This window comes from Dipodomys merriami, unplaced genomic scaffold (assembly GCF_024711535.1).
Source record: "Dipodomys merriami isolate MVZ:Mamm:240054 unplaced genomic scaffold, mDipMer1.0.p SCAF_24, whole genome shotgun sequence".
NCBI classification, from domain to species: domain Eukaryota; kingdom Metazoa; phylum Chordata; class Mammalia; order Rodentia; family Heteromyidae; genus Dipodomys; species Dipodomys merriami.
The window spans coordinates 24,188,702-24,206,598 of NW_027203826.1; the positions used below are offsets into that span (position 1 = coordinate 24,188,702).

General features: G+C 41.3%; 1 protein-coding gene across 4 annotated transcripts in view; it reads right to left on the reverse strand.

Moving 5' to 3' along the window:
• Positions 1-14,248, reverse strand: part of Rabgap1l (RAB GTPase activating protein 1 like) — a 460,833-nt gene extending 446,585 nt beyond the window's left edge. For 3 of the 4 annotated variants that reach the window (XM_070034430.1, XM_070034428.1, XM_070034431.1), the window contains exon 1: positions 14,163-14,248. The gene's annotated coding sequence lies outside the window, so the exon portion shown is untranslated. Of the gene's footprint in view, positions 1-4,648; positions 4,663-14,162 lie in introns of all 4 variants that reach the window. The other variant, XM_070034429.1, reaches the window with a different exon arrangement.
• Positions 14,249-17,897: the final 3,649 nt, after the last annotated feature.

The following is a 17,897-nucleotide window of genomic DNA, read 5'->3' on the forward strand; positions in this document are numbered from 1 at the left end:
TGAAATCTGTTTTTTGTCAATGAAAACCAATCCTACCAATACATACACAACCATCCAGTTATCACTCCATCCTAATAAAGCTGCAAGAAACTGCCAACAGAATGTGTACAGGATACTAAGATATGTAAATCAGCAGAAGATCACAAAATTCATGAAGAAAGCAAAAACCAGTAATGCCACAATAAAGGGCTTAAATGAGAGTGAAGAGAAAGAAATCCCAAACAATTAGCTCAATGCCACAACAAGAGTAGTTAATGAAATAAAGGAGATGTTTAAAAAACTCAAAAAGGATCTGAACAACAATAGAATACAAAGACTTGGATGAACTAGGGAAAGAATTCATTGTAGGATATGACAAAGGAATTCAATAAAGGGATAGAACCTTGAAAAAAAAGTCAATTTGGGATTCTGGAAATGAAAAGCTCAATTGTCTACGTTAAAAAAAAAAAAATCAGGGCTGGGAAGGTGGCTCAGTGGTAGAGCGCTTGCCTTGCATGCATGAGGCACTGGGTTCGATTCCTCAGCACCACATAAGCAAAAAGAAAAAAGCTGGAAGTGGCGCTGTGGCTCAAGTGGTAGAGTGCTAGCCTTGATCTGAAGAGCTGAGGGACAGCACCCAGGCCCAGAAGTCAGGCCCCACGACCAGACCCAAAAAAAAAAATAAAATTAAATTTAAAAAAATCAATAGAAAGCCTAGGTAAAGTGTATCAAGAGGTTGAAGACAAAGTAAATTAGATCAATCATCGAAGATACTGAAAAAACACCTAGAAGACTCTAAGGAGACTTACAAGACCACTCAGACTTCATCAAAAGATCAAATGTATGAATTATGAGTGAAGTAAGGAGAGTGAGTCTAGGCTTTCCCTAGATAAATGGCCCTTGCTTTCCTAATGGTTTCTCTAGAGGGTTTGCTTTTCTATTAGGTTTAAGTGTCCTCATCTGGTTTGTTTTGCTTCTGTATAATGCTGTTTAAGGTTTAATTCCCCACACCTTGTGTTGTTTTGGCCTATATAGGCTTTGTACCAGCTGTTTTCAGAGCTGCTCATCTTTGAGACAAGAGTCCACCAGCAGTCCTCCAGCACTCCAATAATCTGGCCTCTTAAGTGGTAGCTTCTCGGTTTCTCAAGAATGAGTTTCCTTACAGCATGAGATAGAGAAGGAAAAAGTAGTCAAAACTAAAGGCATTAATAACCTTTTTTAGGCAGAAAACATCCCTAACCTAACAAAGTGTAATCTGTGTGAAGAGGGTTAGTAAACAAGAAACAGACAAGATCAGAGAATAAACACCCCTAGATATATCACAGTAAAAAGACTACACATAAAGAATAAAGAAATAATATTGAAAGCTGCAAAAGAGAATGGACAAGTAACTTACAATTGAAAGCTTATTAGAATAACAGCAGATTTTATGATATACACTAAAGGCAAGGAGGGCATGAAAACATAACTCAAGTCCCCAGACTACCCAGAAAAACTGTCTATCAAAACTTATGAAGACACCAGGCACCAGTGGCTCACGCCTGTAATCCTGGCTACTCAGGAGGCTAAGATCTGAGGATAGGGGTTCAAAGCCAGCCAGGGCAGAAAAGTCTGTGAGATACTTATCTACAATTAACCACCAGAAAACCAGAAGTGGCCCAGTGACTCAAGTGGTAAAGCTTTCACCTTGAGCTGACGAGCTTGAGGCCCAGAGTTCAAGCCCCATGACCAAAAAAAAAAAAAAAAAAAACTGATGAAGAAAGCCAGGCAATGGTGGCTCACTCCTATAATCCCAGTCAGGAGACTGAGATCTGAGGACCATGATTCGCAGCCCTCCTGGACAGGGAAGTCCACAAGACATATCCAATATACCACCAAAAAGATGGAAGTGCCATCCTTGAAAAAAGCTAAGGAACAGCACCCAGGCCCTATGTTCAAGCCTCAGTATCCTCACCAAAAAAGAAAAAAAGAAATAAAATTTTTCCATGATAAACAAAATCAAAAGAAATTCATGACTATTAAAAACCAAACGCCATCACAAATACAAATTTCATGAAGACTAGAGAAAACTTTTCAAACTAGCAATCTAATTTGTAAACCAAATAATTTGCTGCCACTCATCTCAAAGATCATAGTACTGTAAACTAATGGCTACTTAGTTTTGCTAGTTAATTGTAGATGAAATATAGCAGACTTTTCTGCCCAGACTAGCTATGGATCATAATCCTCAGAGTCCCGGCCTCCTGGGACTGGATCACCTGCTTCTGGCTTAGTTATTGGAATTTAAGTATAACAGATATTATACTACATCTCCTCTACATTCATTAACATATTAAAATAAGTAACACCAAGCACTTAAGTACTACTATCCCAGTTTTAAAGATAACCTCCCTCCTCAATATCACAGCCAAGATTCAAACCCAGAGTAGAACAATTTCTGAATTATAAAGAAAACACTTTTATCTCTCAAAAAAACATATAGTTCAATGAAAGAATGGACATTCCAAGATGCTCTGTGAACACTTATGAATGCTTGCTAACAGTTTATTCTTTCAAAGTAATGTGTACTGACACCTTACTGACACCTCAACTACATGCTGTGCAGAGAAAAAGATGGCCTGGTTCATGGCTCTCTAAAAATATTTATCCAAGTAGTAAAGAACTGTAATGTCTTTTATAGACAACAAACTTTTGGCCACAATTATATAACAAACACTATACTGAAAGCTAGTCACAGTAGCACACAAGTTTAATCCCATATTTGAGATTACAACAGGTAGACTCAAAGCTGGCCTGAGGCACTGAGTTCTTCCATTCTCTTAAATAAATAATGTAAATAAATACTGCATGTTAGAAGTATGATTTCCAAGAACCACTGAAGTCACAAAACAAAAAAAAATTGTCCTACTGAAAAAGAAAAACAAATGTTATAAACATACTCTCCAAGAACCACCTGAGTACAGCTGAAAACATGAAAACAAAGAACTGTCTCAGCAAGGTAAAATTTACTTCTGCACATAAGGGTGTAACATTAGCCAAAATCCCAAGCAAGCAAACACAACAGCAGACAGGATGCACGCTTTTTAACCTTAATATAATAGGCCTTGACTCTCTGCTCAAATTGGCTAAGCTCATATTCAAAATCCACTTAAGATTGATTAATTTGAAGAGGGTCCATGTATTTACATAACCATTAAAAGACTATAAAATAAGATTAACAATCTTTTTTTTGGGGGGTGGGGGAGTCCGGTCATGGGACCTGAACTCTGGGCCTGGGTGCTGTCCCTCAGCTCTTCAGCTCAAGGCTAGCGCTCTACCACTTGAGCCACAGCGCCACTTCCGGCTTTTTTCTTGTTGCTTATGTGGTGCTGAGGAATCGAACCCAGGGCCTCATGCATGCAAGGCAAGCGCTCTACCACTGAGCCACCTTCCCAACCCAAGATTAACAATCTTAATTACTCACACCCTCAGCTATTTTTTTTTGAACAACCTTAGTTGTGTCTTCATTACTCAAACCCTCTGCTACTTTGTTTACTTGCTGATACTGTCTTAGCAGAATAGCATAAAGAGCCAAGCTAGGAGGCCAAAGCAAGAACATTAAGAAAAATAATTCTCACAAAGCTGACAAAAAAGAAGTAACCTACTTTTATAGAAAAGGTGGCTTTTCTCACAGCACACTAAGCTATGTCCAGTACTGTATGAAATCAATAGTTCTACATATGCCATTTATATATATGTTTGTGTGTATATATGAAAATTAAATAGGTTATTCAAAATCTTTGGAAAAAATCATTTCAAGTATACAGTTCAGTAACTAAACTAAGTTTACCCTATCTAGTTTTCATCCTATTTTATATAGAAAATCTTTCTAACACAAATACTCTAATACTTCAAAAATATATGGCTGTGGTTAATTTTAGATGTGACTAGGCTAAGGAAAAGAGCAACTGAATCAATGGACTGAGACACCTAATGAGGGTAGCTACAATTCAACTAGCTGAAGGCCAAGATAAGGCTGAGGAAAAACAAATTCTCATTCTTTCATTCTGTTATTCTCCCTCTGTTCCTTTTTATCTCTCTTCCTTTCTCTTCTGGAGCTAAGATACCCATACCCTACCTTAGACATTAGAACCTCACGTTATCAAGTTTTCAGCCTCAAACCTAGCCATAATATTCTGCTTCCCAGGTTCTACAGCTAAAAGAAATCCTCAGCCTCCTAAGGAGCTAAGCCAATTCCTATTTAAAAAAAAATCCCTTCTCCTGTCTATCTACTTATCTATGTAAATATCTATCTCTGTTGGCTCTATTTCTCTGGGTGAGAAACAGCTGTGAATAACATCCAGCTCTGGGACCATATAAGGCCCAGGAAATCATTTAAAACATGACGGACACACATTATCAAATGAAATGCCTCATCTGCCTAGATTGATAATTCTGTATACCAAAAATGACTTTATAAATATCTAAATGGGACATTTGCAGATAGAAATAAAAATAAGCTCAGCTACGTGCTGGTGGCTCACACCTGTAATCCTAACTACTTAGGAGGCTGAGATCTGAGGATCACGGTTCAAAGCCAGCCCAGGAGGAAAGTCCAGGAGACTCTTATCTCCAATTAAGCACCAGAAAACTAGAAGTGGTACTGTGGCTCAAGTGGTAGAGCACTCACCTTGTGCTGAAGAGCTGAAAGGCAGCCGAGTTCAAGCCCCACAACAGACCAAAAAAAAAGGGAAAAAAAAGAAACTAAGATCTTGTGTTTGATTTATATTGTAAGTACAATCAAGCTATTTGCATTTTATGCACTATCTTTTCCCCATCCCTTGGACAACAACAATTTCTAAGAGTTACTATGTTTACTTTCTTCTAAGTGAAATTCTAAAAAGTTGAAAAATGTCTAAGCTTTCTCCTTAGATCAAAATCTCAGTGGAATATAAGAAAGTTAGCACATACCAAAGACAGTGGAATGCATATTCAGAATGAGAAGTAAATAACTGATCAACTAATTTCTCTAATCTATCATTAGATTATCCTTAAAAATTATCAAATACCTTCAAATGGTAGAAATGGCCAATTTATTTTTGTGCCACCAACTGCAACAGAACCAATCTGTTTTATCTACCAAAACTTTTGGTAATGTTGACAAGAAATATAAATGTCACATTAAATGTAATTTTAAAAATTTAAGAGGCCAAGGCTCAATGAAAAATGGGCCCACATAATTCATGCAGAAATTTTTTTTGTAGTTTTACTAGTTTGGGCAAATAGATTGTCCTAGGATCCAAATATAATATCTAATTCTATTTTCCTGTTAATTTTACCAGGAAGCTTGGTTACTATTAGAGTAGATATGAGAATATTCAGGGCAAAGAAGATATTCAATTACCATTCAGAATAACTTGATAAAATAACTCAAAATGGATCTTTGCATAGCAAGTGTGGGGAAAAAAAAACAAATAATAACATTAAGTCAAACCATGACTACGGATAACAGGGAAAATGTAAGACTGGAATTTAAAAATAAAAGACTATATATAGTTCATGAAAGAAGAGCTCTGGGGAAATACAATGATAAATGAATGAGGGAGGTCTGGTGGCAAATAGCTGCTGAACAACAAAAGAACTCTAGAAGAACCTCAGAAAGAATACTGTCTGTCAGCATATGAACAGGCTTCCTCCAATAGTTGATTTTTCACTAAAGTAGAAATGAAATATAATCATAGTTTTATATTAAGATAAATTTACAAAGAAATATACTATTTTAAGAAACACTTAAGCCAGATGTAGTGGTGCTAAGGGAGGAAGAGAGAGAGAGAAGGGGAGGGAAGGAAAATGGGAGGGAGGAAAGGGGGTGAGGGAGAGACAGAACAAGTGTATAACCATCCTCATAACTAACTTATACCATATTATTAATAAAGGGTTTCAAAACGACAAATACAAGTTCTTGAGGGGGAAGGGTGGTATTGGGGTTTGGACCTGGGCCTTGCACTTGGTAGGCTAGTGTGCTACCACTTTAACCATGCCTCCAGCCCAGCTTTTGCTGGTTATTTTGGAGATGGAATATAGTTGGCTTTTCTGCCCAGGCTAGCTTTGAACTTAGATCTTCTGATCTCACACTCCTGAGTAGCTAGGATTACAGGAATGTGCCACTAGCACCTAGCCAAACACAACATCTTTAACACAGATAAACATTTCCTGATTTATCAAAAGTTAGTGTTATGTGTCTCTTTAACCTTACAAGTGAAAAACACAGGCTTGTATTTTTTTTAATGACTCATTTACTCTAGTATTAAAAACTGAAATAGTTTGTTCTTTTTTTTGGGGGGGGGGGGGAAAGAGTCCGGTCGTGGGGCCTGAACTCTGGGCCTGGGTGCTATCCCTCAGCTCTTCAGATCAAGGCTAGCGCTCTACCACTTGAGCCACAGCACCACTTCCGGCTTTTTTCTTTTTGCTTATGTGGTGCTGAGGAATCGAACCCAGGGCCTCATGCATGCAAGGCAAGCGCTCCACCACTGAGCCACCTTCCCAGCCCCAAGGCTTGTATTTTTTCTAAAACACTGTTTAACATTTTCATCTCCTGTAGTAAAAGTCTGATTTGAGGACATAAAATAGGTGTAAGAAAAGGCTGAGTAATGCTTCACTGGTATACAAATAAAAGCCATATTTGCCTTTTAAAATGTGATTCTTTCCTAGAAATATGACATGCAAAAAAACCTTTTGGGTTTGAATGACTTTCACATTTGTGAATACTTTACATGGCATTTGCTTTTGGTCACTTGACAAATGAGCTATATTCTCACCACAAATTTCAGCTACTATTCTGTGTACATACAGTCATATTCACACATAATTTTATACCTCTGAAAAATGATCATAGAGATTGAAGTCACCAACATATTTTCTTTTTTGGGGGGTCTGGTCGTGGGGCCTAAACTCTGGGCCTGGGCGCTGTCCCTCAGCTCTTCAGCTCAAGGCTAGCACTCTACCACTTGAGCCACAGCGCCACTTCCGGCTTTTTTCTTTTTGCTTATGTGGTGCTGAGGAATCGAACTCAGGGCCTCAGACATGCAAGGCAAGCGCTCTACCACTGAGCCAACTTCCCAGCCCGTCACCAACATATTTTATACCACAAAAAACTGTAGTACAGTTTTTAAAAATTAATGAATCCTAAAGACCTTAATTTGTGAAATCTAAAATGTCTCAAAAAGAGAAGAAAAAAAGGAACTGTAGTAACTTCATTAGCTACTTAAGTCAACTTATGTGAGGTTATCTGAGGCATACTTCATCTAAACCTAAACTCTTCTCATGCTACTTGGAGTGTGCTACCTTGTGGAAAAAGTTTATAGAAGTCTGCTGAAGCTTTTTTTTTTTTTTTGGGGGGGGGGGAAGGTCCGGTCATGGGCCTGCACTCTGGGCCTAGGTGCTGTCCCTCAGCTCTTCAGCTCAAGGCTAGCACTCTACCACTTGAGCAGCCACAGCGCCACTTCCGGCTTTTTTCTTTTTGCTTATGTGGTGCTGAGGAATCGAACCCAGGGCCTCATGCATGCAAGGCAAGCACTCTACCACTGAGCCACCTTCCCAGCCCCTACTGAAACTTTCTGAAATGAGATGACAATGTAGTTTACATATCAAAAGCTTAAAAAATGAAGCAAATAGTGTGACAATGGCACAATTCCTATTGTAGAACCAAGGCTCTTTCCAAAACTCTTGACTTTTACCAACCAAGTAGTTATATACTATGACAACTTTATGACCAAGATTTCCAAAAATTTTTACAAACTTCGGTGATGAGCTATTAAAGTGGGGGGGGGGTGTGCATGCGTGTGTGTGTGTTTTCACCTGGACAACACTTTGTTACCTTTGCAGAAATGGCAAGACACAGAGAAGCAAGGCTTATAAAATTAACTGTCTATCACTTTATTTAGAAGTGTGAAATCTCAGCCGGGTCCGGTGGCTCAAACCTGTAATCCTAGCTATTCAAGAGGCTGACATCTGAGGATCCCAGTTCAAAGCCTGCCTGGGCTGGAAAGTCTGTAAGATTCTGATCTCCAATAAGCCACTCAGAAAACCAGAAGTGGTGCGGTGGCTCAAGTGGTAGAGTGCTAGCTTTGAGCTTTGAGCTGAAGGACAGCATTTAGGCCCAGAGTTCAAGCCCCATGACCAACAAAAAAAAAAGTGTAAAATCTATACAAATATAAATGAGAATTACTCTCAGCTTCATTTCTGCCTCCCAATTCTTCTGTGGAATAAGATTAAGTTCCAGTTCTATCCAGTATTTTAGAACATCTTAAATATTGTAGGGTATCAAATACCTAAATACTAAAATTCCAGAAAGTTCTTGGAGTTAAGATTCCATCAGGGGTGGGAAGATGGCTCAGTGGTAGAGTGCTTGCCTTGCATGCATGAGGCTCTGGGTTCGATTCCTCAGCACCACATAAGCAAAAAAAAAAAAAAAGCCAGAAGTGGCGCGATGGCTCAAGTGGTAGAGCGCTAACCTTCAGCTGAAGAGCTGAGGGACAGCGCCCAGGCCCCACGACCGGACCCAAAAAATAAAAAATAAAGATTCCATCAATTCCTTACAAATGGATGTGCTTCACAACACTAAATTCTGAAGCTAGTCACCTTAGCTATGAATCAGCATGAACTGACTTTCTGTCTGAACCAGACCTGCCCAAGAAAATTAAGACCCACTCATTTAGAAATGACATTCTAAAAAAAATCATTGAAAAGACTCAAAACTGTTTCCTGCTCTGCTAATTTGATGCTGTCTACAGGCTTGGAGTATTTTCCGCTGCAAAGTTACAAGTGTGGGCTAAATTTGTTGTGTGTTTTTTGTTGTAACTGTTGTTTATACTATTACTCATTAATAGTATGTAAAATTAATTTGGGGGATTAAAATCTAGCATTTTCAAATAAAATTTTAAAAATATATCAAAGTAAGTTATAGGTAATAATGTAATAAATGTTTTAACAACTAGCTATGGAGGGGCAATTGTACCATTTGCTGATTTCTCTGGTGTAACTTCTCTCACTCTGACCAATTTCAAACTACACCATGTTATCACTTAACATGGGACTAGAGGAGAAGAGATATGCACAACTGCTCTTTCAAGTGAGCCTGAGACTACTCAACAGAGACCTATAAAGATAAGGAATATTTCTCAACAGTCTTTTCTTCCAATTTTTTGTGTGTACACATGTGCATGTGAGCACGTGTATGTGTATTTGTGTGCTGAAGCAAAACACAAAATGCATTTCTTACTGTAACTCACAAAAGTTTAAAAAATATTTAGTTGAACAATCATCTCGTAATAACTTTCATAAGCTTATTCTTAGTTAGCTCTTCATCACAATCACTATTTCTCTTCAAAAATAAGTGCAGGGGCTGGGAAGGTGGCTCAGTGGTAGAGCGCTTGCCTTGCATGCCAGAGGCCCTGAGTTTGATTCCTCAGCACCACATAAGAAAAAAGCCGGAAGTGGCGCTGTGGCTCAAGTGGTAGAGCGCTAGCCTTGAGCTGAAGAGCTGAGGGACAGCGCCCAGGCCCAGAGTTCAGGCCCCACAACCGGACCAAAAAAACAAAAAAAACAAAAATAAGTGCAACAGATGCTAATTTATATCACCAGAAACAAATCAATTTCAAGGAGTAGGAATTTCATCTAGTAAGGCTCTCATCCTGTATTTAACTCCATGCCTGAAGGGCACAACACATTCTCACTAGTAGCAATGGGAAACAGAGAGTGTCCATAATTAGAAGAAAAAAGGAAATCTAAGTGATTCTGATAGTTGTATCCATACCCTACTCTACTGCACGGTACAAAAAAGAAGTACAGTAGAAGTGAAGTTTTGGTAGCAGTGGGGGCAGGTACAGTGGCTCATGCCTATATAATCCTAGCTAGCTACTCAGGAAGTATCTAGAAGACCATAGTTCAAGACCAGCCCAAGACTCTATCTTATCCAATAAAAATCTGGATGTGGTAATGTGACAGCTATGTGCAAGAATCATGGTTAAGGCATAAATGTAAGATCCTATTCAAAAACTTACTAAAGTACCAGCACTGGTGGCTCACGCCTGTAATCCTAGCTACTCAGGAGGCTGAGATCTGAGAATCACAGTTCAAAGCCAGCCCAGGTAGGAAAGTCCATGAGACTCTTATCTTCAAGAAACCACTAGAAAACCAGAAGTGGCGCTGTGGCTCAAGTGGTAGAGCATCCCCCTTGAGCTGGGACAGCGCCCAGGCCCAGAGTTCAAGGCCCAGGACTGACCAAAAAAAAAAAAAAAAAAAAATCAAACAAAAACTTACTAAAGCAAAATGGGCTTAGGGGCATAGCTCAAACAGCAGAGCATCAGCCTGGCAAGTGAAAAGCCCTGAGTTTAAATACTAGTACCACACTTAAGAAAAAAAAGTAATTTTTCAGCTGAGTATGGTAATACACATCTATAATTCCAACATTAAGGAGGCTGAGGCAGGATAATTATGAGTTGGAGTTAAAGACCAGCATGGGCTACATAGACCTTGTTTCAAAAAAACAAAAAATATTCCATTGTTGATGTTTCTCAAATTCCCCAACACACTAGCACGTACCTGTCAATGAGACCTTTGTTAATAAGAATACCCTACCTACCTACAGACTGTTTTTGCAATAAATTAGAGCCATGTAGTATTTGTTGAATTGTGAATAGGCAAGAAGAAATAACAGTTCAGCAAATAGTTGTCAAACCTGACATTAAAAAAATCAGGCTTTGGGTAAAAAATAAGTTTGTTTGTTTTTGCTTTTTATTTAAGCATACTAAAGTGAGTGAGGAGCAAAGAAGTATCTTGAATATATTCTTGGCTATACTATATCTATCACAACAACACAGACTGAAACTCGATTTTTTTTCATGGGTATTTTTATAAAGAATTGTGTTTTCTATTTTTATTGTTATTTAGAAAACAAAAGGGCTCATTATTTCAAGTACACTAATTAACTGTAGCCAAAATCTAACTATAAATCAACTGAATATATTCCCAAAAATTTCCCAGGAAAATCCCAAAAATTTACACTAAAAAAAACACCAAATGATAACCAAAAAAAAAAAAAAGGAATGAATATGAACTTGCTATACTCAAACAACTGTGGTATGTTGTTATTTGAGAAATAACAATATGAAAAGAAAGTAAATGAAGTATAAAAAAAGAATGTTGAGACACAAGTTCTGCTGAATTCCATTAACTCTTCCTTATTAGGGTCTACTGATGTCCACATACTTATGCCCAATTCAAATAATAACTACAAAATTAAAAATATTCCCCAGGGATGGGCAGGGTGGCACAGGCCTATAATCCCAGCTACTTTGAAGACAGAGGTAGAAGATGGAGATCCAAGGCTGGCTGAGGCAAAAGACATATCTGGAATGCAAACTAAAAGGGAAAAGAGTGGGAGCAGAGCTCCCATTTGCCTAGCAAGTGTGAGGCCCTAGGAATCCCCAATACTGAAGGGGAAAAAAAGGAAAAAAATTATTCCCTTCTTTGAAAAGCTAGAAACCAATCAATGTCATTCTCCATAATCTAAATATACAAATACACATGATAACATTTAAAAAAAACTGAGGATGTCCTAACAACACAGGCTCAGGTCTAACCTTTCTCTGCTCCCATTCAGTCATGAAAATGTGCATAAGAAAATCTACATGAAGAAATCTGAGTTGTCTTTCCTTAGACCCCAGAACTGACCCATTTATATAAGGTAAGAGTTACAAGCAGGAGGCAACTAATTAAATCTTGTGAGACTAAGAAAAAAAGAGCACTGGGTTTGGAATCCCACAGGTTACAGTATCCATTTTAACTCCCAAACACCCTTTTCCACTCAATACACTTAAATAATAACAATTCTACTTAAATACAGTAGTAGGCTGGAATATAGTCTCAGTTTTACACTCCCAATATACAATTTTGCTACTTAGCTACTACTCTCTTCAAAGTCATTAGGTTAAAGTCTCCTTGTCTCTCCCACAACAGAATTCCTTGACTACTCCAAAAAAAAAAATGGATACAAGAACTTAAATATATTTTGTTTTATTTTGTTTTGAAGAGTTAGCAACGGAACCCAGGAATCCACCCATGTGAGGCAAGCACTCTTCCTGAGCTCTATCTCAGGACTTTCAATTTTAATGCAGTATCATCTAAGAGTTCAAATAAATATACCATAATTAAGCAATTTCAAGTTTGAGTTAAGGCAAAAAAAACTTAAGTACAAGTTTTTAAAGGTCACCAACTCAGAATTGGTGAGCTAAAAAGCATAAAACTCCTGCTTCATATGAAAACAAATCATAACCTCAAATTAAGAAAAAATAATTATCTGCACTGTGAAATAATTATCAAACATATGAACATTCTCCAAAGATCACAAAAGTAATATACAGAAATTTCCATTTAATAATTCTGGCAAAGAAAAAAAAGAAACTTTATGCATTTACAATCATACCTTTTCTGGTCGGTTTTTATGTTTACTGTTTACATCAATAGTACTGGGACCTACTACTTTCTTTCCAGCTCTAAATTACAATGTAATCTACATATATGTTTACAGATAAGCCCTTCACTACTATTTCTCTCAGTTGATTTAGTAATAAAATAATGCTCAGTCACATCTTTGTTCAATGTTCAAAGGGGGGGGGTCATTGTGATATTTCCAAATATGTATACATGTGCCCATCAATCTTACCCCCTTCTTATGCTAGATCACATCTTGAATTGCCTTGGTAAAAATACCAGCCTAACTCAGTCTTCACTTCTGGAACAAGTGAACTTTTAGTATAATCTGATGACAATGTATACATTAAACTCATCTAGCCTTTCTTCTTTGTAATCTCATTTTCAGTTTTATGTGTAATGCTTTACTAAGATAAGAACTCATGGGCCATTTTTCCAGGACTAGTAGCTTGTGGACCAATTATTTTTCACGGGCAAAATTCAGTTCCCAGAAGACCACAGACTTCATGTCCCTATCATCTGACATCTTCACTAATGAATACTCTAAAGAAGTGCAGCAGACACTACATGTAAACACTACTTTGAGTAACGTCAAAAGGCTCTCATGAAATTGTATTTCCTTAACTGTCACAATTATTTACTTCCTAGCATACGTAAGAAAGTTTGAATGTGTTTTTTTTTTTAATTCCTAAACCTTACTGAGAAAAAAAAAAAAAAGTGAACCTTTAAATCAGTTCCCGAACATCCCTGAAATCTGTCAAGCAAGCAAACGGGCTCCTTAACTATTAATGTCATGGGGTTAGCATTTCAGTTTACACGAAACCATCGGTCCTGCCAAGTGCCCACTTAAATGTCAGTTCGTTTTCTACGATAGATAGATCTGAGAAGTTCTGGGGGAAAATACCCAGGCGCCCGCACGCACACACTGGCCCGGGATGGGACAGGGGCCCCGTCAGTTACTCCCGGCCACCTCGCGCGGGCCAGTGGCCCCTTTCCACGAGCTGACGCACTGCACAGCTGGCGACCAGTGCAAAGTACCAGCCCGGTCGCAGAAACTTTGACTCAGTTATCGGGACGCCCCACACTCCCAACCTGGGGCCGGGCGGGGAGGGAGGGGGACGGGAGGGGGCGGGAAGGCCACCGCCCAGGCAGTCAACTTTAAAGCAGGTAGAGATCTGCCCAAGACACGGCCCGTCCCAGACTGCGAAACCACAAGCATCCACAGCAGCGGGGCAAAAGTGCCCGGCGTAGGGGACACACCGGGTCACCGAAGCCGCACGAGGGTAAGAAAACACGGCAGCCTCACGCCCGCCCCCCCCCCGCGCCCCGCCCCCGGACGCGGGCCCGCGGGGAAGGCGAACTCCGCAGCCGCCGCACGGCCGCGGGCGGCGGCGGTGTCAGGAGGGCACAGCCCGAGGCGCGGGCCGCCCCAGCCGCCACCCCGCCCCCAGGTGAGGGGCGCCGCGCCCGCCCGGGCCGCGAACAGCCGCCACCGGAGACCGCCACGGCGGCCGGGCGGCGGCCGACAGTTCCGAAGGCGCCCGGTATCCTCCTCCCACGGTCCTCCGCATCCCGGTCCCGGGTCGGGCCCCCGCCTCAACCGCGCTCCAGGACCAGCCTGGACGCCAGTACCCCGCGGCCGACGCACACGGACCGCCGCTCCCGGCCGCCGGGCCGCCCCGGGCCCCTCCGGAGGGCCGCCCCCGCCTCACCTCACGTCTCCGCGGACGCTGCCGGAACAACAACTCTGTCAGGCGCCGGGCGTCCTACCCGCCGCTCGGCGCTCGGTGGCCGGGCCCGTCCCGTTCACTCCGCCGCCTCAGAGCCCTGGGAGGGAGGAGGGAGCGGGGCGGAGGGAACGCGGAGGGGAGGGGAGGGGAGAGACCGCCCGGCAGGAAGAGGCGAGGGTGGGGGCGGGCTGAGGAGGAGGAGGCGGAGGGGAATCGGGAGCGCGCGCGTCTGGGCCTCTTGGCGCGGCGTGCGCGTTCACCAGAGCAAAGGCGCCTTTCCCCCGCCCGCCGCGGCGGCGGCGGCGCGTGCGCGCGTGCACCGCCCCGCCTGGCAGGATTGGCCCGAGAGCATCCCGAGTGCTGGAACCGAACCTGCCGGAGCCTGAGTTGAATGAACCCGGACGCGCGCGCGAAGGTGCGGAAGAGCTCCAGCTCCTGGGAAGCAGCTCCCAGGGAGCCCGCGCCCGCGAGCCAGCTCCAGCCAAGTGGACTGAAGTCCCGCGGAGCAGTCGCTGAGTTTCTGAGCGCTCCGTTTGGGAAGGTGGTTTCCTGGCTCAGAAAACCTGGTTTACATGTTTTCCGATCTCAGGGCCGGGTCGTGATCCGGGGAGTCACCTCCAAGAACGGGAACTTTTCCCCTTTATCCCTTTCTGCCCTTCTTTCAAGCTGTGGCGCTTAGTGAGCACTCTGAAGAGACTGAAGACGAGGGAAATGCATAACCCATGGGGGGAAAGAAGGAGAGAAAGCTGAGCGATGTTGTGCAGTTAGATGGAGACAAGGTACCCTCGTGTGCATCTTTTTCCCCTTTGGTACCATCTAGGGAGCTCTTTTTGCTACCAGTAGTTGCTGATGATTCTTGAACTGTGATTATCTTTTCTTCCTAGATCCTCTGGCTGTACTATTATCTGATATTCCTTAGCACTCCATTCTGTAGGTTTCCAACACCTTATGCATTTGACCTGATCGGTGTTAATCTGTGCAACTTTTTATTGAAGACCTGCTTCGTTCGTTGTTTTTTATCTTCTGTAATGGAACAGATCTGATTCAGGAAGTATTCAATAAATGCATGAATACAGTACAGCACAGGTTCATTGTGTCCAGTGACTTGTGCTCTGAGATGACTTCTTTCATTTAAAATTCTTTCTTCCAGCTCCCTTTAATTTCCCTGCTCTGTTTTCTCCATCTGTGTCTAAAAGTTAACTCTGAGAGGACATTTGTCCAAAGGTTCCTTTTTCCTAATGGTAATAAGAGATGCACATCTACTTTGTGTCTCCCCTACCTTTCTGGGTGCTTTATTTAAACTGTATCCCCAGAGGCTTTCTACCCCTGGGCCTGACTCAGTGAGTACTGGAAGTTCTGATGGTATTAATGATTAGAATGACACATCTGTTCACTTCCTGACATGTACGAGGTCTATTTATAAATATGAAATAAGAAGATATTGAGACTCTACTAAATAAAACATCAGTAAAGTTACACTGGGAACCATGAGGATGTCAACACATGGAAAAACCATACTTTCTGTCTTCTGATATCTAAGTGGAGCGAAAGTTTTAGACAAAAAGAACAATATTGTAGTAATTTATTGGCATTCCGTATGAAACTTTGACAGAAAAGGAAGAAAGACAAAATGAATTTTTATAATAGAGTACTAATTCTGCCCAGGATTTCCTGAGTTCAAATCTCAGCACCACCATAAAAGAAGTAGGAGAAGAAACTGGGAGGCCTAAGTCTAGATCTAATATGGAAACGCATTTTGTCATACTTCTTTTAAAAGTCAAAGCTAAGAGGCTGGGAAGGTGGCTCAGTGGTAGAGCGCTTGCCTTGCATGCATGAGGCCCTGGTTTCAATTCCTCAGCACCACATAAGCAAAAAGAAAAAAGCCGGAAGTGGCCCTGTGGCTCAAGTGGTAGAGTGCTAGCCTTGAGCTGAAGAGCTGAGGGACAGCACCCAGGCCCAGAGTTCAGGCCCCACGACCGGACCCACCAAAAAAAAAAAAAAGTCAAGGCTAAAAATTAGAAGATTTCATATGTATTTTGGAATTCTCAGTGCTCTCTGTCTCTACATTCCCTATCATTCCTTACACTGTTCCATTTCCCTGACTTAGGTCTGGATCTTACACGCTATAATATCAAAAACTGTAAACAAGTTAAATACTAAATAATGAAAGAGTATAGATTATAGTATTTGATTGTGTGGAATATCATATTGCTTTTTTAAATAGGTGATACTGATTGATTCCTGAGCAGATATTTCTAACCCCTGCATTTCTAACCCCAAGAATTCAAAAGATCAATTTATAGCTCCAAATGTGGGTCCCAATGATGTATGATAATCAACCTAATATTCTCACCCGACTCTTAGTGTTTGTGGGTAGGCACTAATGCAGGTCTAAATCAGTCTATCTATATGGAAGACTGGAACTTATATTTGTTGGGAAATAAAAAGCACTGTCACTGCGGCTGGTGTAATTCGGGGAGCAGTCACTTTGTCCCATGAAGGAAGTCATCCTAACAGGATACATGAAGAGCTCAATTTCAACATAAGCTCTCCTCTGTAATTTTTTTTGTGGGGGGTGGGGGGGTGGGGGGTGGGGGGGTGGGGGGTCGGTCATGGGGCTTGAACTCTGGGCTTGGGTGTTGTCTGTCCCTCAGCTCTTCAGCTCAAGGCTAGTGCTCTACCGCTTGAGCCACAGCGCCACTTCTGGTTTTCTCGTGGTTTATTGGAGATAAGTCTTACGGAGTTTTTTGCCTGGCTGACTTTGAAGCGTGATCCTCAGATCTCAGCCTCCTGAGTAGCTAGGATTACAGGCATGAGCCACCAGCTCCTGGCACATTTTTTTTTCCACTATAAATTTTCTTAGCTATTTGAAGAAGTCTATTAAGGCCAGGCACATGCCTATAATCTAACTCATGCCTATAATCTATCTACTCTAAAGGAGAATTGCAGTTTGAGGCCAGCCGAGAGAAAAAGTTAGCAAGACCCAGCTTAATCAGTAAGCCAAGTAGTAGTGTACACATTATAACCCTTACTAATATGGAAGCTGTGAATAAGAATATCACAGTCTGAGGCCAATCCCAAGAGAAAAAGACGATAGAATTTTTTAAATGCATCACAAAGGCTCAATAGCTATGTGTATGTGATGATATAAAGTGATGTTTATCCAAAAGAACTCGGAGAAATGAAAACGACTTTTTTTATTTTACTTTTTGTGATTTTTAACCTTTTTTCTTTTTTCCCCTTTTGTTGCTGTTTTTGATTTCTGTACCTTTTGTATGTAAGTTTGTCTGATTTGGGGGGCTGTAAGGGGAAACACAGAAATGGTGGGGAAAGGGTGGACTAATTCAACAGTGATACTCACTAGACACTATGTTGAAATTGAACTATAAAACTTAGGGGAAAGCCGGGCGCTGGTGGCTCACACCTGTAATCCTAGCTACTCAGGAGGCTGAAATCTCAGGATCGCGGTTCAAAGCCAGCCCGGGCAGGAGAGACGGTGAGACTCCTATCTCCAATAAACCACCAGAAAACCGGAAGTGGCGCTGTAGCTCAAGTGGTAGAGCACTTGCCTTGAGCTGAAGAGCTGAGGGACAGCGCCCAGGCCCAGAGTTCAAACCCCACGACCGACAAAAAAAAAAAAAAAACTTAGGGAAGTGGGGTGGAGTTGGGAAGGGAAAAAAAGAGAAAATGAGGGAAGAGATGAAACTGTTCAAAAAG